Source organism: Fukomys damarensis, unplaced genomic scaffold, assembly GCF_012274545.1.
Source record: "Fukomys damarensis isolate Sample0158 unplaced genomic scaffold, DMR_v1.0_HiC HiC_scaffold_25, whole genome shotgun sequence".
NCBI classification, from domain to species: domain Eukaryota; kingdom Metazoa; phylum Chordata; class Mammalia; order Rodentia; family Bathyergidae; genus Fukomys; species Fukomys damarensis.
Window position 1 is genome coordinate 23,082,368 of NW_022900937.1, and position 26,816 is coordinate 23,109,183.

Sequence of the window (26,816 nt, forward strand, 5' to 3'; positions counted from 1 at the left end):
GCGCAAGACGGAACAGCTAATGGGCCGGAGCCGGGGCCGGGGAAGGGAGGGGAGGGAGGGAGGGGGCGGGCTAGCGCGCGAGGGAGTCAGCGAGGGAGGCAGCCGCTGGTCGGCTCCGTCCTTCCCCGTCCTCCTCCTACCGCCGCAGCGCCCAGCCTCGCGAGACCTTCGCTCCGGGTCGTGGGCGGCACAGGGGCTTCAGCGGCAAACATCGCGAGAACACGCAGCCTCGACAGATACTCCCGCCCTTCTTGCTCGGCATCCCCGCCCCTGCAGGCGCTGATTGGCCCAGGGTGGAGTAGGTCACGTGCCAAGGCGCTTCTGGACATGTGAAGGGGTAAGCGAGACTCCGCCCACTCGCGCAGCAGCGGCGAGCTGGGAAGTTGCCTCGCGCCTTTGGGGAACCTAAGTGCGGGTAAAAGAGGGGAAGCGCTCAGAAGTCTGCGTAGGCTCTCCACCTTTACTGCCGGTCGTACTACAAAACTAATACACCACGCCCGCTTTTACACCTCCTGTCATTCTTCCCCAGCAAAAACCTGCCATTTCTTCCTTTTGGACTTCGGCCGTAGGCCTCTGTCGGTGACCGCCCCAGCCTCTTTTTACCGTTGCGCTGGCTGTGGCCTCTGTTACCTTGTGTCTTCCCGCCTTGAAATCTGCTCCCCTGCCAGAGTGTCCTCCTTTCCTGCCCTCTCTTTCTTCCCCTCCCCACGCCCATTTTGAACTCATTTTAGCTTCATAGGCTTTCAGGGCCTGAAGTTCAACTGGCCTAATTGCATCTGCACAGACACAATTCTGCCGGAAGTCACCTTGTATCAGCTGATGTGAAAAGGTCCCGAAGCATTTTAATGCAAGGAGCATCTATAAAGTACCCCGCACACACACAGTGAACACTACATTAAAAATATAGCTCTGGCTCTTGTGGAACTTGTAGCCTGGTCTTTTAGAGGACTGAAGGAACCTATAGGAAAGGAACCAACAAGGATTGTCCAGTGGTCACTACTGCTTGTATGGAAGTTTAAGAAATGCTCTTTTTAAAAGGTTTTGTACTAACCACAGTGCTCTTGATTGGCAAGGGAGTTTCTGCTGCTTAGCACATCCCTGAGCCACAGCGGACATCCTGGAGAGGTTCCGTGGAGTGAAACACAGGACCTGACTTGATTCAAAGACAAAGCTGGGAAGCCTGCAAGAAGCCTTACAGTCTCGAAATCTAACGTGGACATCTGATGGTTCCAGACAAGCTTCTAGGAAGGGCGAAGACAACTATGTCATAGATTGAAGTGAAAACATTATTGTGCAAGCCCTCAGGTGTGTGGGTGACAAAAGGATTGACTTATATCTTCTCTGAACAAAGGCTTTTCTGCAGATAGCCCTATAAGAGCTTGACAAGAGCTACCCATGGTTGGGCCAAGATATTCAACTGATGGAAGTTTTGGTTGGATGCAACCATCCTGCCTCATAGTAACCATAACAAACATCCCTATTTGATCTCTGCAACAAGGGATCCTCATGAAATGATCATGGTCTTATTGTACATAGCAAAACAGGCTGAGAGGACATAACTTGCCCAAGTCTCTTGACTGTGTAATTCATTAATGCCAATTAGTCTGGTTTACCTGCCTCTAGGTTTGTGTTGGAGGCGTATTTTCTCACACTCTTAAAATTCAGAGTAGCCTGAAATTTACTTCAGCCAGTAAAATATGAGAAGTGACGTGTATCATTTTCAAGCAGAAGCATTTCATTTGTAGCACAAACAGGGTTGCTTCCCCTTTTCCTTAGTGGGGATTAATAATTATGAAGGTAAGTGAGTCAACACAAAACTTTACATTAGCCCTGGTCCTCCAGTTAGCGTGATAGCTGAGCCGTCCCATCCACCCACACAGTTAAACTACTGAGACTGTGTAGTTTGTTCTTACAGCATAGCCTGGCCTACCCCAGTTATCAAAAGATGGAACACAAATCCATACCACCACCAGCACTACTGACATCTACTTACGTGGCCTGGTCCTTATTTATCTGTTAAATGGGGTTAATGATAGTTCCAACCAGTAAGATCACAGAAAGAATGAGAAAATTTATATTCAATGTTTAGAACGGTTTCTGGTACACAGTAAACACTGTGACGTTGATGATAATGATACAACTCTAACTCCAACCCTGTATTCTTCCTACTGTGTCATGCTTACAAAAAGTGATAAAGAAAAATTTCAGTACAGTGTTACCAATCAACCGTCAAAAACATGCAATTGTGAGAAATTCTTTTACCTAAGGAGAAAATATCACTAAACACCATAAGATAGTATCAGTAGCGGTAGTCTCCTTTTGTTGAGAAAATACATGAATAAGTAAACCCTTCTGATAATTCAGTGACTTTTTTTTAGAAATTTGGATTTTTTTTTTTTTTGGTTAAGATTTACATAACTAAAAAAACCTTGCAAGTGTAGCTGTGCCAGATGATGGTGGAGCTACTGGCAATACCTCAAAAGATCCCTAGGGGTCCTCAGAGCTCAGGTTGAGACAGGATGAGACACTTTCCCGGCCAACGCAACACTTTGCGTTGGCGTTCCAAAGTTGGTAGCGCCACCTGGCGGGAAGGTATGTAATAAAGCAGTCATCTTCAAAGCCTTGTTGCTTTGGTGTGGTTCAACAGGCCTTTGGAAGAGTATCAGTGAAAACGAGGCAGTAGTGGTGTTCCTAGAGCTGACCTTGAACTTCCTAATGGTTATCCCCCTCCCCTTGCTAAGATCTCTGCAACTTGAAAGCTCTTGCCATTCGGTTATACCACGCCATCCTTGATTTCAGTGATCTTCTGGCTTCCCAGTCAATGTAATGTTTCCCTTCCACTCTCAGCGCCGTCCTTGAATTCCATGAATGAGTTCAACATCCGTGTTATGACCTATTCGGTACCCCAGCCACCCCCCATCTCTAACAACTTTCTTCTCAACTGAACCATTCCTTCCAAGGTCATACCCTGAACACTTTCATTACCACCAAGAGGAGCTCCATTTTTGCTTACTGCCCCTAGCCTTTCTACTTCTTGGGCTAGCACCCCATTTGCTACAGTCCTTCAGTCCTTCACTGAGACTGCTGATCTACAAATTCACCAACTACAAATTCACCTTCTTTTTGTTCATTCTTCATTTCCTTCCTGGCCCAGTTTTGAACTGTTGAAGCATCATTAGGACAATTCCTTTGCCCACCTCAGTCACCAGTATTTCCCTGGGAGAGCCACAACCTGGCTGAGCACTACCACCAGGAAGGACAGTACTCGTGCCTGAGCACCTGACTGTTGCCAGAGAAATTGAACAGGTAGACGCAAGGTCCTGAGTTCAATCCCCAGTACCAGAGAGAGAGAAAAAATAGACATGTAGAGTGACTTCACTTTAAATTCACAATCTCAGACCTTAGTACTCAATCTATCCTCTTTCCTATGTGATTATAAATTTGCAGTTACCATGGTCTTAGCTACAATGGTGCAAGAAAGGTCTCATTGCTTCCCTCTACATCAAATTTTCTGAGTACTCTTCTGCTAATGGGACAAGAAATTCTATTTTGGTCATTATGAACCTTCCTCATTATTTTCCCAGGATTATATGAAATTCCTGGGCTATAATGTGGCCCGGAACATTTACTTTTATTGATGTTGTTAACTGTGGTCACTGCTGGTGGCTGCATTGCCCAGATCTCAGTGGTCCCTTGAAAGTGAATGGTTCGGAGTTGCTACCACTTCCAGCTGCAGCCTCATTCCACATCACATTCCACTTCAATTCTCATGATTGCTTCGCTGCTGCTTGCATGAGGAAGGACCTCTGTGGATTTTCTTGTATTTGTCCAGTATGGCCAAGTCTCCATCCTCTTCACTTGGGCACTGCTCATCCTTTACGTGTCAGCTTCTGCCAGGTGTGTTGCAAAGAATTTAGAGAGGGCTCCCTTAGGTGGGAGAGGAAGGGAAGGGGCAGGAACCCTTCCCTGAAGCCACGGTGGGCTGCCTGCATCTCACGTGGAAGCTGAATGAAGCACAAAGAACAGTGATCAATGTGGTGGATGGTAAAAGAGAACCAACTCTCGCTCCACTTCAGGGGACTCCAGCGATCGCCACGTGGCCAGCCTGCAATGCTTCCTCCTCCTGGCTGTACATTAAAAACTGCTACAGCCAGCTGTGGTGGTGCAAGGTTGTAATTCCAGCACTCAGAAGGCTGAGGCAGGAGGATCACCACAAGTTCGAGGCTATTCAGGGCTACACGGTGAGTTCAAGGCCAGCCTGGACTCCATAGCAAGACCCTGTCTCGGCGGGGGGGGGACGGCTACCAACACTTGGATGATGGTTAATTTTATATGTCTCCACATCCAACATCCTCCCTTCTCTAGAAGAGGAGCTTGTTGTAACAACCTCTTGTGTGTTGCAGTTTTTCACAGTTTAGATAGTCTCCACACTCGGTATCCCTCAATTATCACAACAACCCCATTTTATAAACAAGGTACCCAGGATCAAAAAGGATAATGTTTTGTTCCCAAGCCCAACATGACAGGGAATAAAGGCAGAATTTGAAGCTACATCCTTGGGACCCCAAAAGGAAGATGCTGAGGATAGCTGAGTCACCGTCTAGGGGTAGACAATCTCTTACAGGGATCAGGAATCTTGAGGATAAAGGAGGTTCCATTCAAGGCCTTCTCAGGTAAGCACAATGCTGGTTCACCTCCTGGTCAGAAGTTTGGGATGCTTATCTTTTAGGAAGTACCCTAGCTATCACCTCAACTCTGGTGACCAATGCAGAGATAGGGCAGAGCAATGCAATAGCTGATTTAGGCTCTCTCCTGGCTGGGATTGGGTATTAGGGGTTAATACTTAACACCCTTTTAATCCCTGCCCAAGGACGGGCACGTGAAAATCAAAACAGCCCCCGTACAAAGGTGGTGTTGGAGAACATGATCTTGTGATAACAAGCTTGCTGACACTTGGCCCCTAAATTTGGCAGACCCGTCTAGTCGGAGTCACTGGCAGTACATGAAAGGCACAATTCTCGCACTACCCCTAGAAACGTTAGGGCATCACAGAGAAACAGAACCCAACACCTGCTCTCTGTAATGGCAGGGCTCAAGCCTACTCAAGTCTGTCTGCCAGAATTGTTTACCAGAAAACACTCCCAGGCCCAAGGGGAGAAGTAAAGGGAAGCTGTGATTGTTCCAACAATGAAATGATGCTCTGTGGTAACACATTACAATCATCTGGGGAGCTAGAAAAAAAAAATACCAGTACTAACAAGATATGTACACCGATGTCTAGGTCCCAGGCATGGAGACTACAGTTTTATTATCCAAAGTGGAACCCAGCCTGGGTCAGAGTAATCCTCTCTAACGTGCTCTAAATGGGTGGTAGGTCATGCTTTGATACACATTAGACCATCTGGGGAACTTTTAAAAATCCCAATCCCTAAGCCTCATCAATTAAATCAGAATCTCTGGAAGGGAGAATCGATATATTGTTAAGATTTCCCAGCTGACTCTAACAGCGAGCCAATATTGAGAGTAGGTGCTCAACCTGGGTAGTGTTGTTTGAAATTTGTGCAGCAGAATCACAAGGTTTATGAAAAGACAGATGGCCAAACCCCACCTCCAGAGTTTCTGATTGACTCAGTGACTCTTGGATGAGGCCTGAAAAAAAAATCTGCATTTCCATGTTCCTCAGTGATGCCAATACAGATGGTTTGGAGACTTTGGAACCTGTCCCAGGTGTTGCCTCTATCAGATAACAAAAGTACAGTGAGGCCTGGTGTGTGACAGCTTTTAACCCTGAAGGTGCATGGAGAAATAATTATGCCAGAATCAGTCAAATTGCCCCACATAGTAGTTTGGTTTTTTAAAAATTTCATTTAATCTAGCTATTTTTTGTAGTACTTGAATCCTGGGACTTCTCAGAGAGCTATATATCCCAGTCCTTCTTATTTTTTATTTGGGGATAGGGTCTTGCTAAATTGTTAAGTTGCCCATGTTAGGCTAGAACTTGTGATCCTCCTGCCTCAACCTCCCAAACTGCTGGGATTACAGGTATATGCCATCACACCAGGCCACATGGCATTTTAAGGAGGTTCTGGTTCTGGGTTTTGGCTTCAGAGGAGAGAATTTGCCATAGTCTGGCTACTGTCTGAATGCCCTAGATGCTATCTAGTTCACTGATCTCTTTCCCACAGCTGGGAAACTCCTTTCTGATAATCATCAGGTTGGTAGCTGGATATTGCTGCAGTGTTCTGAGAAAGCTTTGCTCTACAGTGTGGCTCTAAACAGACCACTCCACTGGAGCAAGCTCCTGTCTCTACTCTTCATTTCAGGTGCTCATCAGACTCAAGGCAGGCTATCCAGAGACCCTGGGAAAATAGTGGATTAAATATTAGGAAAGAGAATCAATCTCTTTCTCCCCGGTATTATAAAGTTACGTATGAGATGTGAGACTTGAGGTCCTCTCATCAGTGACCTAGGCAAGGATATATTTACTACTGAATTTCCCAGTGACTAACATAGGTAAGCAGCATATAATATCAGTAAATATTGCCAACAGGTTCATTAAGATATAACTGACATAGGGCCGGGGATTTAGCTGAATGGTTCTGCCACCTGCCTTGGAAGTGTAAGGTCCCAAGTTCGATCCCCAGTACCAAAAAAAAAGATATCATTGACATACAAAACTATATATTTAAAGTATACAATTTGATGTTTTGACACATTTATACAGTCCAGTTAATAGGCAGAGATTACCAAATGGGATTTTTTTTTTAAAAAAAGACTCAACAGCCAGGCAGGATGGTGCATAACTATAACCTCTCTATCAGTCTTGGCTTGAAATCCACTTTGTCTGCAAATAGAATAACTATCCCTGCTTTTTTCTGGGTTCCTGTCATATGAAATAGTATTTTCCGCCCTTTTAATTTCAGTCTTTGAATTTGTTTTTTAATTAAATGTGTTTCTTATATGCAACATATTGTTTGATCTTGCTTCTTGGTGCATTCTGCCAGACTGTTTCTTTTGATTTGTGAATTGAGACCATTAACATTAATGGTTATAATTGATATAGCTAGCTTGAGACATTTTTAGCTAAATGGATGCACCTTGAGACCATACTCTTGAGTGAAACAAATCAAACATACATGTTTGAATACTCAGCTGTTTCTCTAGTGTGAAAAACTGAAAGTGTAAATAAGAACCAAAATGTATACTAGATATTGGGAAATGGGAAGAAAATGTTTAAATGAGAAGAAGAACAAGGAGGGAGGGGGGAGGAAGGAAGGGACAAGAAAAAAAGAATAGAAGGAAAAAATGGAAACAAAGCTTTTGTAAATAAGGGGGAAAAGGGCTGAGGGAAGGGAAAGAAAATGGGAAAAAACAAAGAAGCAAGTTACATCATGTATAAGTACAAATTCTCTATGATGAATGTTATCATTAGGTATATCTAAAATGTACAATAAAGAAAAAACAAAAAAAGGACTGAACAATATGTTATCTATGAGAACGCAATTTCAAACATGAAGTCACAAATAGATTTAAGGTAAAACAAAACAGGACAAAACAAAAAAGTATCCTGTCCAGCCAGAAATTAAAGGAAAGCTGGGATGGCTATATTAACATCAAAATATATTTTAGGAAGATATTATCTATAAATAATAGAGGTATTACACAATGACAATGTATTTGACTCACCAGGAATACATAATCTGAAAAGTAGTGCTATACATGAAAACAGTCATAATATACAAAGAAAACACCAAAAAGCAAAAATAGACAAGTCCACATTTTTAGTTGGCTATTTTAACACTTTTTGTTCTGTGATTAATTGAAGTAGATAGAAATTTGTAAGGTTACAGAAGATCTGTATAATTGCCTTCTCTACCCAGTAGTGGCAGAATATGCATTCTTTCCAAGTGCATATAGCAGCCACTAAGATGTGGCACAGGCTATAAAACAAGTCTCAACAAAGTTAAAAGTAGTAAAATCATCCTATTGCAGTATTTAAGAGACATCATCTCAAGATTCGGACTATCCCTGACCTTGGGGGTCAGACAATAGACCAGCATTCATAGCTGAGATGGTCCAGGAGCTCACACAGATGTTAAAAATAAAATAAAAGCTTTACACAGTTTACTGGCCACAGAGAAAAAAAAAAGCGGAGGACATAAACTGGATATTCAAACAACTGCTAAAAGATATTGCCAAGAGATGGGATCAGGTCCTCCTCTGAGTCCAGTGCACTCCCACCACACAAACATTCAGCGGGCCACCCCCAATCATAGGTCAAATTAAGTATGATCTCTATAAACTAGAAAAATTATCCCTAAGACATATATAGGCTTTGAAAATAGCCACGCAAGACACTCATGGCTGGGTACAAGAGAGAATGCCTGTAAGTCTGGTAGACCCAATAAATCCCTTCAAAGCCAGGGACTCTGGGTTAAAAAAAAAAAAATGGAGCCAACCACCTTGGTTTCTTGTTATTGTTGTTGTTTGTTTGTTTGTTGTTTGTTTGGTACAGGGGAATGAACTCAGGTCCTTGCACTTGCAAGGCAGGTGGTGGAACCACTGAGCTAAATCCCTGGCCCCCACCTTAGGACCGGTATGGGATGGGCCCTATGTTGCAATTTTGTCTAATCCCACTGCTGTTAAAGTTGCAGAGACTGTGCCTTAGATCCAACACAGTCAGCTAAAACTGGCAGCCTAAGTCAAGTAGACCAGTCAACAGGATCCAGACCATCTGAGCTGACTGATCCTGAGGTGAGACCAAGTTGCCACTGAAAATGGTAGCCCTGCTTCAGTCACCCTGACTAATCTATGCATGGCAGAAGCCCAAGGAAGCAGCAACCCTGCCATGGTCACCTTGGAAGCTGACCAGTCTATAAATGGCCAAAACTTGAGGTGCAATATGGAGATATAATAACAATAAAAGTTCCTTATTCTTTTCATTGTAATTCTCTTTCTTCCCTTAGTAGTAGGGAAATCTCAAATAATGTAATTATTGTATTTATACTATCTGGTCATGAAACACTGTAACTAAGACCTTGTTATACCATACCGACCATTAGCATATGAGGACACACTGGGGGAGGACTTGCACTCATAACCAAACAACCTAGTCAGTCTGTGACCCAGGAACTAGTCAGCCTTATGTCTGTTAATGACCCCAAAGTTCCCCCTTAGGAAACCTGGTTTAAAGTCTATGCTGGGGAAAAGGAGATAGCTGATGGTAGCCTTTTAAACAAAACTAAGGTATCATCAAATCATAAAGGGGCCACCTCTCTAGACTTTGATGCTCATCAAGCAACATATTTGAACCAAGAGCAACAAGAGTAACCTCATATATGAAATTGTCATGGAAAAATATTACAAAGATTATCCTATATTATGTGGATTGTGAAGAAGGACCAGCTGTTATCAATTTCCACCTAAATTATGGCAGGATTGCTTTTGCCTAAACTGCATAACCTGGGCTGTTGGTTGGAACCTGAAAATTTTTATCTCAGGCACCCTAACCTTGGGGCAAGAAGCGGCCTGTTTTGCAAGGGGATCCTTCAGGCCAGATTGTCAAGTCGGGGCCTATAATCCAATCAATTTTACCAAGCTACAAACAGATTTGCCTGAATGAGCCATGGGCTACACTATGATGTTGATACTTGGGTTTGGGACATCAGCCTCCTCATATATTTATTGTCAAGAAGACTCAAATCCACTTGGCTCAGTTGTTCTGGGTCTTTGACTCACTCTATAAACATCTCCCAGAGCACTTAGCCTTAGCCAGAAACTTGTTCACCAAGATGGCTAAAAACATAGCCTAAAATCTGAATGTCACCTTGTACTATATCTGGAAGTGAACTAACATGGGAGACCAATGGCCCATGGGAAGCAAGAGAACTGTTGCCCGGGGACAACTTTACCCTACTGTCAACTCACCTCACTCAAATGCTGAGCATTTGGTATTTAAGACTTCCATCATAGGAAGGTTCTGCACTGCTCACTGGGGAAAAGCTTCCACTGACAACAGTAGAAGAACTGATTTATGTAGGGCAACGGTATTACATTAAAACTCTGGGAAAAACCTTATGATGGGGAAAACAAAATTGGACATATCCAACACTCTCTAATCCATTTTCTCATTTTCCCTCTTTAAACCACTTTTGGTACCAATTAGAGGCTCCAAATGACTGGAAGTCACCCCCCAGCCTCTAATGGATCTGTGGATTATGGGCCTATCAGTGACTGCCAAATAAATGGTCATGGGCACGCATACTAGGAACAATTAGGCCATCTTTCTAATCCTCTTCAAATAAGGACCAATCCCTTGAGATACCTTGTTTATGGAGAAACTGTCAGAAGAGCAGTAAAAGTAGGGGATTGGAAGGATGATGAATAACACCCAGAAAGGATTATTCAATAGGTGGCCAGGTCACCTTGGCAGAAGATGGTATGTGGTGATATTGAACCCCAGTTTACATGCTCACTGCCCATAAGGTTACAAGCTATACTTGAGCGTATCACCAATGACATAGCAAGAGCCTTAAACCTTCTTGTTCAGCAGGCCTCAAAAATGGGCAACACTGGTCACTTCCAGGCACCGGGTAGCATATTGGCTGGGCTCTTAGTGCATTTCCAGGGAACAGAAATGTCTATGGCTAATGATTTCTGCCTACACTACTACGTAGGGCACAAGGGAAGGTTTGGACATGAGTTTCTAGAGTTCAAGTTTCGAATGGATGGAAGCTTAGATATGTCAACAATAGCGATTATGAAGATAATGTCATGATCAGAAAAGAGGCATATGTCCACAAGAGTGTAATTGAACAGCTGAAGAGAATAACTGATGACAGTGAGATTTCAAAAGAAGAAGGCACTCGGTGGCCACCCCCGGACAGAGGTGGCTGGCAGGAGCTAGAAATTGTAATTGGAGATGAATATATTTCTTTTAGTACATCAAAGATAGGTTCCCTTATGAATGTCAATCAGTCAAAGTATGTTGAAACATTTGGCTAAGTTGACATAATTTATTAGAGAATTAGCCTAGAACTATAATTAGTTTGTGAGTAATGGTGTCCATGGCAGATCTGATTCTGATTTTTATGTCCTTAAAGACTCATTGTCTTGTCTATTAGAGAAGCTAGCAGGATCTTTTACTGACTACCAAAGAAGCATCTTCATCCAAAATTATGCCCATCATGATCTATTCTATAATTATCTATAATCACACATTATCCATAATAATGCTCAGTCTTCATTAGCTATGTTGTATAGAAGTCTGGATAGTGTCACAAAATTTAAAGAAAATTCTTATTGACTTATACCAGCCTTATCAGCTCCATATCATATTGCTCTTCTCTTTTCTGTGTTTTAATACTTGAAAAAGTGGCAAAAATCCAGTACAGTATTATTTTAGTTGTGTCTCCCTTGTTCTGTGTCTCCTTTGAGCTACTTAAGTGCATAGCGTCGCCATTCATCCAAGCCCTTTCTTCCTCTTTCCTTCAAAAATGTCCCCTGGCCCCCTTACGAGGGATTGAACCTGTGACCTTTGCACCAAGCTACATCCTCAGCCCTTTTTAAATTTAAAAAATTTTGAGACACGGTTTTGCTAAGTTGCCCAGACTGGGCCTGCACTTACAACCCCTTCCTGCCTTGGCCTGACAGAGTGCTGGGATTACAGACCAGCAGTACCATGCCTGGCTTGATTCACTAGTTTCAAAGGTGAGCTTCATGAGAAGTTTTGTGTGTCTTCAGAATTATCATGGTACCTTCTACATGATAGATGTTTTATGTAAGTGCTTAGTAGGGGAAAAGACAAAAGAATGAATGTAAAATATCTAAGGACACAAAAGGCTGTCTTCTCAAAGAGCAACCATTTGCTTTTAAACTATTAGTTTTCTTAGTGTTGCTGAGTATATATGGCATTCATTGGTCATACTGCTTTTTTGAAAAGCAATTGGGAACATGCATCTGAAACCTTTAACATTTTCCATTCATCTTTGCTGTAGTAATCTCATGCAAGCATCTATTTCAAGCATATATCCTCAAATATTAGCAAAGCCTTATTATGCATGAAGATGATCACTGAAGCATTATTCATAACTGCAAATAATCCATACGTGTAACAGGGATAGACTGGTTAAATTAAAATTATCAGTGATGTGTTTTTTTTTAATGCTATGATAAAAATAATGCCATAGAGAATGATTTTCGTCATGCAGGGAAAAAAAGAGCACCAAAATGTTTTTTGTTAGTACTTAGGGTGGTAGAATTACAGAATTATCATGAGTACTTTATTTTTTTCATTCTACATTTTTGTGATGCATAGCTTACTTTCTATAAGGAGACAAACACATTAAATATGAAAATAAATACCGATGATAAACCCCTTTCCTTACAGAACAGTTAGAGGTGTTAAATCATTCAGCTGGTTTAGTTCGGTAGCAATCCTTTCTCCTAAATTCCATGAAGTTAATTGTTTACAGGGTTTCAATTTTATTGTTGGAATTTATAAAATTATATTTCATTAGGACCAAAAATCTAACTTTTACCTATTTAAATTTTAGGGATCCTGAAGGCCTTCGAGTATTTTACTATTTGGTACAACACTTGAAATGTTTAGTTTTCAGTCTCATTGGATTACATTTCAAGATTAAACCAATTTAAATTGTATATTTGTGAAGCTCTTTGTATATTTGAGAGGTGGGGAAGGGTTTGTCATTTATAATATTTGGATTTTTATGTATGTGAAAACAAACTTTTTGTATGTAAACTGAACATATGAAAATATATAAACAGACTTAATGATTTTCCTCCCTTGGGTCCGTGTTTCTGTAAATAAGGTCTATGACCTCCTGGAATTCCTTATGCTTGTATTCTTTCATGGTTAAGCTGTTAAGCTATCACTAAATAAATAATTGTCTTTGTCCTGTTGTGCCAACCCCTTCAACAAATGTATAAAAACTGAAGCTTCTCCTTTGTTCTGGGCTCAGCCCTTTTGGCACAAGTCTGGCTGAAGTCAGTCCTGAAATAAAATCCTCCATTTTCCCAGTGGCCTCTCCTGTCTCTTAGATACTGCAATATTTCTGATGACCATGAAAGGACCAGAGATGACAGATTTGCTTTCTCCTTTGCCTGCAGGCCCAGAAGGGCTCCAAGCTGCAGGAGTTCTAAGACTTATAGTGCTACCAGGTGAAACTTGAGCTTGGAGAGGAATCGGCCCTCCCATAGCCAGGTGACCTTCCCCCTGCTAGTGCAACAGAATCTGAAGGGATTTGGGACAATTCTGGAACAACATGCTACAGGGCCACGGTAAGATTTTGGGCCCCAAGGGTAAGCCGTCCCATTAGGGCAAAAAGGGAGACTGATCACCGGGATGTACCAAGTAGTCAGACTCAGGGGGAGTCAGACAAAATCTACAAGAGGATCAGGAGAGGCCCACAGCAAGAGTGGCTGGCAAAGGGGTGTGCAGAGTTGTCTCAGGGTGAATTGGATGAAATGTACACCTAGGTTGGAAAGGTAGGATAGGGGAACCATTTGTTCAGTACATACTGACGTGTAGTGTATAGAGCCACAAGTCTCTTAGCACAGACTGTATGCTCCAGGCAAGTGTAGGGGTGATTGGGACTAGTGGCAATCTGCATAAAGCTTATGGAAGTACCCCACGACCATTGTACAAATGGTACATTGTACAGAGGTACGTTGCGGAGTCCAAGTCAGGTTTATATGACACCTAAGCTAAATGGCACCTAAAAACTGTGAGGGGCATGGTCTAACTAGCCTGAAGTAAACGTGCTTAAGAGAGTGATTTTCTCTGCAACAGGGTAGTAATGGGAGGACAAGCATCAAAACCCACCCCATTAGAACGCATGTTAAATAACTTTAGAAGAGGCCATATGGAGGACCATGGAATAAAGTTGATCCCCCATAGGTTGAGAATTCTGTGAAATAGATTGGCCTTCCTTTGATGCTGGGTGGCTAGCAGAGGGGACAGTTGGTAGGAGCACCTGTTTGGGCATGTGCATAGGATAGTAACTGGGAACAGAGAATGGCCAGGGCACCCGGATCAGTTTCCCTACATTGACTCCTGCTTAAATATAGCCCAGACTCAACCCACCTGATTACAACCCTGCTTGAAGGCATATTGCAAGACTCTCATAGCTGAGCCATACCTAAGGCAAAATAGAGAGAGAAATCAGCCTTACTGGAAGGCTCAACAACAAAAGAAAGGCAGCAAAAAGGACCAAAAAAGCTGGTTCTGCAAGAACTTCCAGAAGAGGCAGAGATCCCACCCCCTTACACTCCAATTTACCTGCCTTTGCAGAGGCAAGCTCACAGGGAAGCAGGATCAGATGACAGGGAGCCCTGAACCCCACCTGAGGAGAAAAGGCCAGAGTTAGTGCCCCAAGGGAAAAGTGGGAAAGGCCCAGACAATCAAGTGAACTGCCTCTTATCAGGCCTAACAAGGGCTTTACAGATGCCCCTCTGAGAAACTAAGAGGATCCATCTTGTTAGATTTCCCTTGCTTTAAGATGGCTGCCACATGGGATAGCAGCCTCCATGTTAAAATATGGCTTCTCCCAACAAAGGACAGGCTTCTTGTTCACATTGTGCCTCTTCTCCTGCCAAAAGAGTAACCTGATACTTGCTACCTCCAAGCAGCTAGTGATGTCACAAGCCCCTCCTAGTGATGTCACAGGCTCCTCCAATCTCTTAATACTACCGTCCTCAACCACTACCGCTCAGGCTAACCCCACCCGGCTCCTATAAAAGAAGCTCCCTGTGCTGCTATGTTGCTTTCTCTTCTCTGTTTGGAGACGGGCCGGCGGACCGTCCCCGTAATAAAGCCTTGCTATGGTCCTGGTCTGGTCCTGGTTTTTGGCTCTTTTTACCGAACACATCTATTATGATATAGAAGGCCAAATCCAAGGGGGACAAGGAATTTTGTCTACCAGCCCTTCTCAACCAGTGACCTCCTAAACAGAAAACACAGTATATGGAAAAGCCCCTATATGGAAAAGCCCCAAACCCTCATAGATTTGGTGCAGCCCATCTTCCAGACACATAGTCCAAACTGACCAAATTGTAAACAGCTCCTCCTGACACTTTTTAGCACTGGGGTGCATCAGAGAGTGACTCTGCTAGTTGGAAAATAATACCCCAGCAGAAGTATTAAATGTTCAAGCCTAAGGCCAGGGATTTAGCTCAGCATTTCTGTGGCCTGCCTCGCAAGTGCAAGGACCCGAGTTTGATCCCCGGTACCACAAAAAACAAAAAAAATGTTCAAGCATATACACAGGGTCAGTCTCCACAGGCAGACCTTAATTGAGATCTAAATGATGAAGTTCAGCTACAGCATTTGCTGAGGTACTGCAGGGCCCTCTTACAGGGACTGAAAGATGGCAAAAAGAAAGCAATAAATATGAGAAAAATCTCAGAGATTCTCCAGGGAACTGATAAAAAGTCCCAGCCAATTTCATGAGAGACTTTGTAAAGTTTTCTGGCTCTATAATCTCTTTAGCCCTGAGACTGCTGAGAATCAGCTTCTAGTAAATCCTGCCTTTGTGGGGCAGGCCTAGGGAGACATCAGGTGCAAACTACGGAAGTCAGAGGGTTTTGCTGGCATAAATTCAACCCAGTTCTTAGAGGCGGCCACAAAGTGTACATTAACCATGACTGAAGACCAAGTGGGAGGCTGACCCGAGACTCAAAAAGAAAGCAGATCTGTTAGCAGCATCGTTGTGTCATAAGAGGAAAAAAACAGAGATTGCTAAGGGCACGGGCATGGACATGATCTGACTGAGAGCCAGCCAAGCCAGAGCATAGTTGTATCACGATGTTTTTCTTATGTTTGCATATACAGTGGCCAGATTTTTGAGACTGTAGTCAACTAAGTCTGAGAAGCTAGAAAATCTGTACGTATTTTCAAAAATGCACCCAGAGCCCTGTGGGTATAGCTCAGTGCCAGAGTTGTATACTTGGCAGGTACAAGACCCTAGAGTCAATCCACAGAACCCCTTTCAAAAGTATCCAGGTAATTCTGATGCACTGTCAAGTTTGGAAATTACTGGTATGGCTGTTGTGAAAATTTCATTTTCCTTGAAAGTGTGAAAGCTTTTGCTTTTAAAATACTATGGCATGCCTGAGGATTGCTGTGAGAGCGCAGGAGAGGTAAAGGAGAGGTAGGGTTTTTTTTTTTAATTCTTATAAAAATTATATATTGTTTTCGTATAAAAGATAAAAATATGCCTCTTTGGCACACAATTGTTTTTGCACTGACAGCATTTGTGATGTAACAGACGTATAAAGAAGCCTTCCCAGAACTTTCTTCCGCTGAAAAGCAGAAACTTGTAGAAATGAAAACTGCCATAAACCCCTTCTCCCAGAAAGCTTTATGGCCATAAAAAAGACAGAGACAACACCAGCTTGGGCTTGTACCAACAACCTTTACTCCATTCCTTTCCGGAAAGTTCTTATTTCCTGAATTAACTCTATGTCCTATTCATTCATCTTGGTTCTTCACTCCAGGCTGTGGGGCTCCCTAAAATCACTACTGATTCCTAGTTGTCCCTTTATATTTCATAAAGGCAAAACCAAGATGATAGATAACTACATCCATTCTGAACAGTGGAAGCTAAAGTTTCACAACTAACTGCTTTCCTTGACTCAAGATTGATGAAGGGCTATCAGTGTAGGAAGGCCAGGAACAGTCAAATAAGTTCTCACAGTTGCTAAGTAATAGGACAGAGGGAGGCTTTACTCTAGGGATAAGTGCTTCATTTCAGTCATGGGTGAGGCTACCTTTCTTTTCCCTTCCTTCCTTTCCTCCACTTATACTTTGTATTTTCTGAATTGTCTTGGGCCTAATCTGTTCGCTCATCTCAAGACCTAACTAGGACTCCTTCTCAGGCAGATTCTCAGTCTGGTTAGGGAGTGCTAATCAGGACTTCATCCTGTAGTGCAGCACTGCACCCGCTGCTCTATGGAGTCAGAGAGAGGATGTCTAGCTCAGTTGACCCAGGGCACACCTTTAATTAGTTACTCTCTGTTTCACCTTTGCTTCTCTTTGAAGCTCTTTGCATTGTGTGTGCGCGCGCGTGTGTGTGAGTGTGTGTGTGTGTGTGTGTGTGTGTGTGTGTGTGTGTGTGTGTGTGTGTGTGTGTGTGTGTGTGTGTCTAAATTACTTTTCAAATCTCTGCAGAATCTATTAAGGATGTGAATCTCTCCACTGTACTTTCTCCATTCGTTGAATGGCACCTTCATTAATTTATTTTTGCTTTTGTGAGCCTCTGGTGCTATTATTGGCTAGCATGGGTCCTTGTTTCAGTGATAATAGAAATTAAAACAGAGGCACATTATGACTCTACAGGCAGAAGCTTTAATGGGAAAGTTTATTATAGAAAATAAACAAAGTTGGCTTTCATGTAGGCAGCCCAGGAAAGAAACAGAGAAGTTGGCTACTGGACAGACAGAGAATGGGCTTCTAAAGACACGAAGACACCTCTAACAAAAGACTCCACTGCTATGAGGCTCCAGAGGAATGTTGTCGATTATTATGGAATTTTTTCAAAAGAGGCAGGGGTCTTCAAAAAGGGTAGAGTTGCTGAGCAGGTGTGAGTTTGCACATGGTCCAAAATGTCCTTTGAAATGTGATGTCCCCACTTTGAGAGAATATTTTTATTAGGGAAATGCATTATAATAAAAGTATAATGAAGTTTAGGGTGAGTTTTTGGTCAGCTCTGTAGCCATCTTTGTTTGCAGTGATCTCACCCAATTCACCTAAATTTTTACCTCAAGAGCTACAGGGACTTACTCACTCAGCTCTGAGTCTTCTGCTTAACTGGCTCATACATGGACTTCTCTCTCTGTCTTTACAAAATCCAGTTTGAGCAAGAGTCCTACAAGGTCAGTTCAGTGAAAATCTGAAAATTGATATCTGACCCTCCTGGCCTGCCTCCAGTAAGAATTCTGCTGAGCCAGTCTAGCAAGAATCCCTCTGTCTCCCATGTTTCCTCTTAGTAACTTTCCATTTATGGACACCACCCCCACCCCACCCTAACCACTCTGTGGTTATAAGGGTCCACTTGTCATTGTTGGCATCAGAATTTGGTCAAATCTCTCTCTCCTACTGCAGCGGTCCCTATACCTATTACCAAAGCACCTGTTAAATGGAGTCTTTATTACCTTCTTTGATGAGTGTTGCAAATCATTTTTTTCTTTAACATGTTCAATCTTAACTTCTTCCACTCCTCTTCCTAGGATATGTGTTTTTGTTTTGTGTATGTTTGTATTTTGAACATAAAAATGCTTTGGTTCTTTTTCCATATGATGTTGTGTTTTATGTATATATTTATGATATTGTATGGATTTCTTCCTTCCTTTCTTTTTTTGTTTTTTTTGTTTTTTGAGGCAGGGTCTCCCTTTGTAGTTCAGTCTGGTCCTGAACTCACTATGTATCCCAGGCTGGCCTTGAACTTGTGGCAATCCTCCTGCCTCAGCCCCCCAAGTGGTGTTATTATAGATGTGTACCACCACACCCAGCTTTGTGTAGATTTCTAATGAATGTCTTTGAATGTGTAACCCTATTTGCTGTCCAGAAAGAACTCAAAACATGTGGAGAACAGTACTAATCACAACTGCTATCTGTCTTGATCAACAAATATTCAGCTTGCTTTTCTTCCCCTCAAAATAAACACATTCCCTCCCTATAGGAGCAGAGATGGACATGTTCCTTGCTTTGGCCTTGATTTTCTGTCCTGGGACTACAGCCTTGTCCTTTTTTCTCTGCAAACCTGTGGTTCTACCTTCTGGAAGATTCTTTATTCTCTATTGTCTGAAAAAGGCATTAGCCCATTTGTTGCCCATCATAACTGAGGCCCATTTATAAGTCTCAAAGGGTCACGGATCTTTATTCCTGAACACGCATACTAATTTGGTAACACATCACTCTTAAAACTTAGTAGCCTTATCTATTTGATTCCAGTCAGCTCCGTCCACTGAGGCCACCTACAGTCTTTTTTTTCTAGGTGTGCTTCTCAGAGTCACTATGTTTCTTGCCTTCTCATCCCAACCCCACCAATTTCTCTTCATTGAGTTCACTGAAGTTCATTGAGAAAGGTATCACACTTATCAGGCTTTAAAGGGAAAGCTGCACATTTAGTCTCTTTCCCCAGAATCATTTTGTCAAATTAAAAGGAATTATTGAATATCTCACCCAGATTTGGGCCCTTGGTTTGAGACATCTCCAGCCATTCAAAGGTTTTTATCAATGGAGGAAACAACCATAAACTGGACTTGAACCTTGTGAGAAGGATGAAATGTTCATTGGCCTTTGTCCATCAAAGTCCTTCTCATTTTCCTTTTTATTTGATAGAGTTGAGAAACAGTCCTTGTTCCTAGCTGTTTAAGATCCCACTTTTCTGGTCTCTTTCGATTTCCTTCTATTCCTGCTGGGAAGCTTGCCAATTATTTTCTATACTTATCTCAAATGAGATCAACAGAAACTAATGTTTGCTGCTATATTCTTTTCCCGTAGGGTTTAAAGTAAGATCCACCTTCCAAATAATAACAGGTAGCACTTTTTTTCTTGTTATGTAGCCAGGCTGGCTTTGAACTAGCAACCCCAAAATATATAAAGAACTCTCAAAGATCAACAATAAGAAAACAAATAACCCAATTTAAAAATGGGCCAAAGACCTTAACAGACAGCTAAGTAAGGAAAACATAGGGCAAATAAACTTATGAAAGTTTTTTTCTGCAAATTAAAAGAAGATAACAGTACACACCTGTTAGAATGCCCCAAATCCAGAACACTGACAACATCAAATGCTGGCAAGAACGTAGAACAGCAAGGGCTCTCATTCATTGCTGGGGGGAGAGCAAAATGGTACAGCCACTTTGGAAGACAGTTTGTCAGTTTCTTACACGATTAAATATAATCTTACCAAACGATTCAGAAATTACACTCCTTGACAGTTAGTGAAGGGAACTGAGAACTTCTGTCTACACAAAAACCTGCATGTGGATATTTACAGCAGCTTTATTCTCAAGTGCCAAAACTTGGGAAACAATCAAGGTGTCCTTTGGGAGGTGAATGGATAAATATACTGTGGTGAAGATCCAGACAATGGAGTATCATTCAGCACTGACAATAAGTGAGCCATCAAGCCATGGGGGAAAAAAACCATGAGAATCTTAAATGCATATTATTAAGTGAAGGAAGTTAATCTGAAAAGGCTCCATACTATTTGATTCCAACTGCATAGCATTCTGGAAGAGGCAGAATTGTGAAGACAATGAAAAGATCGGTGGTTACCAGAAGTAAATGGAAAGGGAGGGATAAACAGGATTTTTAGGAAAATGAAACTACTCTGTACCAGAATGGTGGATATGTGCCATTATGGATTTATCAAAACCCACAGAATGCGCAACACAAAAAATGAAACCTAATGTCAACTGTTAAAATGATGTGTCCCTGTGAGTTTGGTGATTGTAACAAACATAATCCTACTCTGGGATGTCGTGGGATGTTGGTAATGATTGCAGGCTGTGCATGTGTAGGGACAGGTGGTATATGGGGAATCTCTGTACCTTCTGCTCAGTTTTGCTGTGAACCTAAAACTGTACTTTACAAATCTACTACAAATAACATCACAACGTTTTTTCTCATCCATGTGCTCCTCAGTTACTGTTCCCTTCCATTCATCCATTTACCCACCCCTTCATTCAACAAACATTTGTTGGACAAGAACAAAGCAGTGAACAAAACAAAATTGTGACTGTAGTGTAAATTAAATGATTTGGAGGGAGACAGAATATAAACACACAAACAAGTAGTATGCAATATCGTCAGATGGTAACTAAGTGAAAAAGGAAAATAAGCAAGCAAGGGTTGCAGGTGTAGCTCAGTAGTAGAGCATGTGCTTAGCATGTGTGAGGTCCTGAGCTCAACACTCGGCATTAAAAAAAAAAAAAAAAGCAAAACAAACAAAAAACAGAACAAAGGATGTTGGAATGGCCGGGTTGGGGCTGGTCCATACCACTCTAAATAAGGTGATCTGGGAAGACTTTCCTGGAAAGGTCACGTTTGAACAGAGGTCTAGAGAAAGTAGGGAATGAGACACTGTATAGACACATCTGGGAAGAATTTCTCAATCAGAAGACTAACAACTGAAAAAGCCCTGCAGCAAGCATTTCTGGCATATTTAAGAAATAGGAAAGAGTATTGAGTAGAGGAAGCAATGGTAGAGTAGTAGGAGATGAAACTGAGGATGGAACAGGACCAGGTCCTGAAGGGCCTAAGACATCTGTGTAAGGGCTCAGCTTCAACCCCGGAGAATCCTAAGCAGAGGAGGGACTGGGTTTCCCTGTAGCCGTCGTGCAGAAAGTAAACTGTGGAGTGCAAAAGTAGAGGTAAAGATGCTCACTAATACAGGTCTGGAATGGCATGGATTGGGGTGGTAGCAATGGAGACCGTAAATGATCACTCCGTCTGGACCGATACAAAGATAGAGCCAACAGGATTGCCGATGAGGGTCTTGCAAGAAAGTGAAAAATTGAGGATGACTGCAAAGTTTTTGGTCTCCACTGCTGCATGAATGTAGTTGCCATCACTTGAGATGAGGAAGGCTGTGGGGCCAATGGCTTGTTTTTTGTTTGTTAGGTTTTTGGTTTTTTGAGACAGGGTCTCCTTACGTGGCTCAGACTGGCCTTGAACTCACTACGTATGCTAGGCTGGCCTCAAACTCATGGCGATCCTCCTGCCTCAGCCTCCCAAGTGCTGGGATCGCTGGTGTGTGGCACTATATCCAGCATGGCTTGTTTGGTTTTATTGGAAGGGAGGTGGAGATTTTGTTTTTCCTGGGACTAAGGATTGAATCCAGGGTTTTTGCACTGATCTACACCTCCAGCCCTTTTTGTTTATATTCTTCCTTCTCCTTCTTCTTCTCCTTCTCCTGTACCTGGGATCAAATTTGGGAACTTGTGCTTGCGAGGCAGACGTCACAACCACTGGACTAAATCCCTGGCCCTATTTTTCTTATCTTGAAACAGTCTCACTAAATTACCAGGGCTAGGCTTGAATTTGCACTCTTCCTGCCTCAGCCTCCCAGAGTGCTGGAATTAGAAGTGTGCCCCACACCCAGCTGGGGTGGAAATTTGGATTAAGTGGCCTTATTGATTACATGGTTGGGTATACTCAAGGTCACAGTCACAGATGGAGATTTGAACTGGAGAGTTCTCAGCACATAGACGGTATTTAAAGCTGTCAGATTAGATAAAATGACCAAGGGTGTGGGAAGAAGCCCATGAGTACTAGGTTCTGTGGTTCTCCCACTTTAAGGTGTTGGGAGAGAAGGACCCAGGAGACTAGCAGGAGCAGGCAGTATGGTGAATGAAAAAGCAATCGTGTTCTAGAAGCAAGAATGTTTCACGGAACAAAGTAAATTACTCAGGGCCCAGTGGAAAGAGGGACAGCGGGCACGTGATCTGCATTCCCACCGATTGCCAGGAGGGGGCAGAGAGGTGCAAGTGCCTAGGTCCACATAGACGGGAAAATTGAAACAGGTTCCTGTTTGAGTTTGTTCCTGTTTTGAATTTGAGATGATTGTTGTCAACCTGGCCAGTGGAAAAGGAATAGGAAAGGGAGAGGAAGCTGCATGGCTCCACCAGGGATGGAGAGGGGGATGGAAATGGAGGAGAGTGAACAGGGAGAAAGCGGGGTAGTGGGGCAGAGGGAGACCATTCTGAGTGTGGTTACAACTGTCGTGTTATTTGGTGGTGTACGTGGCAGGGTTGGGCTGGGGTCTTCCCAGACACACCCTCCTTGGAAGGTCAGTCCTTTTCTTTCTTGAGACTGCTCTTGTTAGTTTTCCTGCCAGATGCATTGAGCCAAGAATATGTGGATCTAGACAACAGAATCCTGTTCCAAGACTCAATCCCCAGGAAGAGGAAGCTAGAAGGCAGAAGCCTGAGGTGGTCCCTGTGTACTGGCTTTGGTTCTCTGGGGAAATGTGGTTCTTTAGATTGTGCTGGAGAGTGACTCTGGATGGTGCCCCGTGAGGCCTGAGCAAGTGTGCAGGGCTGGGGACTTCAAGGACTTGAGGCCTGAAAATACAAGTACTCCAGAAGTAATGTGTACCAACCAGGCCAGGCCAAGGGAGACCAATACCAAGATATTGGTTAAGTGCCACAGCAACCCTCAAAAAATTCCCCAGTGGCACCTTAAGGCCAGCCACTGCCAAGGAATGATTTATCTTTTTTTTCTTTTTCTTTGAGACAGGGTCTCACTAGTAGTTGAGACTGACCTGGAACTCACTATGTAGCCCAGGCTGGTCTTGAACTCAGAGATCCTCCTGCCTCAGCCTCCTGAGTGCTGGGATTACAGGTGTGCACCACCATGTCCGGCTGATTTATCTTTCTTTTAGAAACAGATAAAATGAATAGATTGAGTATCATACTTAGGTGAGGCATTCCAGTGTCTCTAAACTGCTTTCTAAAAGATGGCTGAAGCTGGGCGTGGTGACACATGCTTATAATCCCAGCACTTAGGAGGCTAAAGCAGGAAGGATCACTGTGAGTTCAAGCTCAGCCTGGAACATAGTGAGTTCAAGAAATTATCCTGGACTACATAGCAACACCCTGTCTCAAAACAAAAACAAAAACAAAACAAACAAGAAAAGATAGAGTGCTTAGCTATGCTAGAGAGTAAGGAACATCTTCATAGCTCCATATAGAGGGAGGTTAAGGAATCTGGCATGTTTAAGTGCATTTGAACAGATGAAGGAGATACTTGCCTTCATATGTCAAAGGAAGCTAAGGAAAGTCATCTCTGAATTTCACCATTACTTATAATTTCTGCCCTGGCATGTTAGTCAAACTTCTGTTACTATAACACAAACCTGAGATGATCAACGGATAAAGAGAGAAGTTTTATTTTGGAGGTTTCTGACCATGGTTGGCTGACCCTTTTGCTTTGAGGCCTGTGGCCAGGCAGCACATCATGGAAAGGGGGGATGTGGTGAGTAAAGCCATTCACCCCTTGACTGAGAGGTAAAAGTGAGGAATAAGATGGGGCCCCCATGACTGGAAGACCTCCCCTCTTCAGGTTTCTGTCATCTCCCAATGGCACCAAGCTGGGGACTAAGCCCTTTGGGGGACAACCCACATCCGACTGAAGCACTCAGGGAAGTAACAAGAGGGTTTGGGTGTTCCATTGTTTGTATGCACTACATTTTGCTTATCCAGTCATGCATTAGCAGATACTCGGGTTACTTTATGTGAACAATGCTGCTGTGAAGATGACTGTACAAGGATTGCTTCAAGACTCAGCTTGCAATTCTTTGGGGAACGTACTCAGAGGTGAACTTGCTCACTCATTTGGTAATTCTATCTTTAATTTGTTGAAGAGTTTGTTGAAGAGCTGCCCTGCTATTTTCCATAGTGGAAGCCTGCTTCTTTAACAAGTTTTCCTCAGGTCCCAATATGTGAGTTTTAATTTCATCTCATTGGCCACAATGGGTCATATGACCATCCCTAGCTGCAAGGGAGTTTGAGAAAGGACACAAGTTCAACTCAGTGTAGGTGTCTTAGAACAAGAAGTGTACTCTGTGGGCAAGGAAGAGGAGAGGAATAAATTTTAGTAGCCTGAAGGCAATGAGCACAGTACAAGGGCTTCAAGTGGCAGAGGAACATTGTAGGGGGATTTGTGTTTTAGAAAACTATCTCTGGCAGCTGTGGACTGAGGAGTCAAAGTCAGGCAGATGAGTCCACTACAGAGGCCACTACAGCAACCCACTGTAATGGGGGTGGCAATAAGGTTTCAAGAAGGGAATGGATTTCAAAGATATTCCAGGGCATCCCTTTATGTTGGTCTGGGTTGTCAGCAAAGGAGCCAGAGAAGTGTGGGCTTGAGTTCTGGGTTGAGGCTTGGATCCTTCTTGGATATCTAGGAGGTGTGATGGTTTTGGAGAACAGAACAGGTGATAGTTTGATTTTGCACATGTTGAGTAGGGGCCTAAAGGATGGGTAGGTAGGGAAAAAGAATGGAGGGAGGCTTGTCCCAACCCAGGCTGGTTTGTATTGGTTTGCAATCTCCTTGGGGAACTTGAGCCAGAACTCAGAATCATCCATTTCTGTGCTGGCCTAGGAAGCGAGTGAGGGACTCTTGTCCCGAAAGAACGTGTGGAAACCACTCTCCATCTTGATTGCCTCAGCTTCAGATGAGAATCAGTGTGAACCACATCCCCATTCTCAAGTCCCCCAAGACACCAGACAAACATTCTCTGAACTAAGGAGACTCCCGTGTGCCGTGATGGTCACTCTGGCCATCTGTGTTGAGGACCGAGTGTCTGAGTCTCAGCTGAGGTGGTCCTACACAACATCTGTCCAAGCTGCTTCTCTCCCAGGGGGTGCAGAGCCCCCTCAATCCTTTGCTTCTAGGATTTTCTTCCCTCCTGACCTGTGCTCTTGAGCCATTATGATAAGTCTCCCCCAGGTATAAACCCACTGTTCCTTCAGTGTCACCATGGCAAGACATGAAATGCAGACTGATTCTCCAAATGCCACCTTTGTAGTCCTGCTCCTGGATCTCCTGACCCAGGGACCCCTCTCCTCAGATGCTTTGTCCCCAGTTGCTGGACTGACTAGGGGGCCACTCATGCTGAGACCTGCAAAGCCAGTCCCAGGCTGGACAGGCCCTGAGGGACAGTGGGGAGCAGTGCGGAGGAGTCCAGAGTCCCTGGAGGCCGATGACCCCTATTATACATATTCAGAACCCTTTGTTCACATGGACTTCAACAGAGACCTGCTTAGCTGAGTTCACAAATGCACACATCTGAGCCCCAGGGTCCCTATGCATATATCGTAGACACATACATTCAAGGGGGCAAATCCTGGCTCCTCCTTTATAATGGTGTCCTCCAATAAGTTATTTAATCTCTCTGTGTCTTAATCACCTTTTTAATCGATGGGAAAAATACTCAACATCTATAATTTGAGGAGAGACTTATTTTGTTTCACAGTTTGCAGTTTTTACTCCATAGCCGGCGGGGGCCAAGACAGGGCAACACGGCAGAAGGGCTTGGTGGAGGACAGCCGCTCACAGCATGCAGACGGAAGCAGAGTAAGGGAGAAGCTGAGGGAGATAAATTGCTCAGGCCATGACCCAAGACCCACCTCTTCCAACCACGCCCTGCCTCCTAAAAGCAAATCTGCTATGAGCCCTGTAATCCAGTCACCTCCCCAAAGCTCCACCTATGGTGTTTTGGGGAACATCTAGATATAAACTGAAACATTTTGCATTTGAATCTCTTTATCCGTAAAGATGAGCATAACAATAGTATTACCTTCACTGGGTTATAGTGAAGATTAAGTCAGATAAAACAGTGAAAAGCTTAAAATAGTGCCTGACACAGGCAGAGAGACACACATGGATTCACACATACTTTTTACCCGCTCTCCCACACTGCTGCTGTCACTTGGTGGTAAGCCTGGCAGCAGCACAAGATTAAAGTTCCTTCATCCTTCTAAGCCTCATTCCCATCTGCAAAATGGGAAAGTTATCTACCTGGTGGGGCAATTGCAATGATCTAAGAAGCCCAGCACAGAATGCTCTGAACCCAACCTCTGACCCACAACAGCCTCGGGACCCTTGGGACCTTCCTGTATGGGTGGTGAACAGGCCCAAGGATAAGTGCTGTCAGATCCTCGGAGGCAAAGTCGTCAGATCCTGGGAGGCAAAGTCGGGACAGGCCTGATGCTTATCTCCTCCCAGGTTGGAGCTGGACCGGGTAGGGCCAGAGGGCAAGGATGGGCGGGCAGGTACTCCCCCT

The 26,816-nt window shown here is 43.4% G+C and overlaps 1 long non-coding RNA gene and 1 pseudogene across 1 annotated transcript; one reads left to right on the forward strand and one right to left on the reverse strand.

The window, feature by feature from the left end:
- Positions 1–3,537: 3,537 nt before the first annotated feature.
- On the reverse strand, positions 3,538–14,554 carry LOC104864221. Its single transcript, XR_780791.2, has 3 exons — positions 14,300–14,554; positions 14,105–14,159; positions 3,538–4,004 (listed from the first exon to the last, which is right to left on the reverse strand). It is a non-coding gene; the product is annotated as an uncharacterized LOC104864221 (long non-coding RNA).
- On the forward strand, positions 10,637–12,654 carry LOC104864214 (annotated as a pseudogene).
- Positions 14,555–26,816: the final 12,262 nt, after the last annotated feature.